This window comes from Monopterus albus, unplaced genomic scaffold, assembly GCF_001952655.1.
Source record: "Monopterus albus unplaced genomic scaffold, M_albus_1.0 scaffold145.1, whole genome shotgun sequence".
Lineage (NCBI taxonomy): Eukaryota > Metazoa > Chordata > Actinopteri > Synbranchiformes > Synbranchidae > Monopterus > Monopterus albus.
Genome location: NW_018128025.1, coordinates 403,315 through 404,069, shown reverse-complemented (window position 1 = coordinate 404,069; position 755 = coordinate 403,315).

The window sequence follows — 755 nt, the reverse complement described above, 5'->3', positions numbered from 1 at the left end:
CCCCCTCTCCGCTTCGAGCCCCCAGATGAACAGTGGCTGATGAGTTCTCCTCTCCTTCCTCATGTCCACTATCATTTCCTTCCTCTTGTCCGTGTTGAGGCTGAGATTATTGTCCTTGCACCATGACACCAGACCAGCCACCTCCCTCCTGTAGGTTGCTTCGTCCCCACCAGTGATGTATCCTGTGACTGTGGTGTCGTCTGCACACTTATGGATGATGTTTTCCTTGTAGGCTCTTGCTGCTGCCAATAATGATAAATAAGAGCCAAGCAGTCACACTGAGAACAGAACATCTCCAAACTCCCCACAGACTCCTGTCATTACTGAAGTTCCATCGCAGGGGGAGGCTCTGTGCTCCTCGACGTGGCAGGAAAGAGACTATACGTGGGAGATGGAGAGAAAAAACGAAAACATTGAAGCACGAGGGCCAGTGGAGCAATCAGTGACAGAGCAGAGAGGCAGCACCTCTTCCCTCTTCACAGCGTAGCTCAGCATGCTAACAATATACATGTCATGTGGCCCTGTTGGCCTCATTCTGACCCATAATGCTCCTGTGTGGTACACCAAACGGGTCAATGCAGAAGAGAGGTGCATTATTACCTCCCATTTTCATCACAGTGACGTACACATTATTACCTACAGCGCCTGCCTGTTTTTGATACTATTCTCTATCAGCCTGTGTTCTCCATGATTTGATTTTACATATCTCACTGAATTACATTCTTTTGTAGCTGGAGGTCTCAAAGCGGGTATGA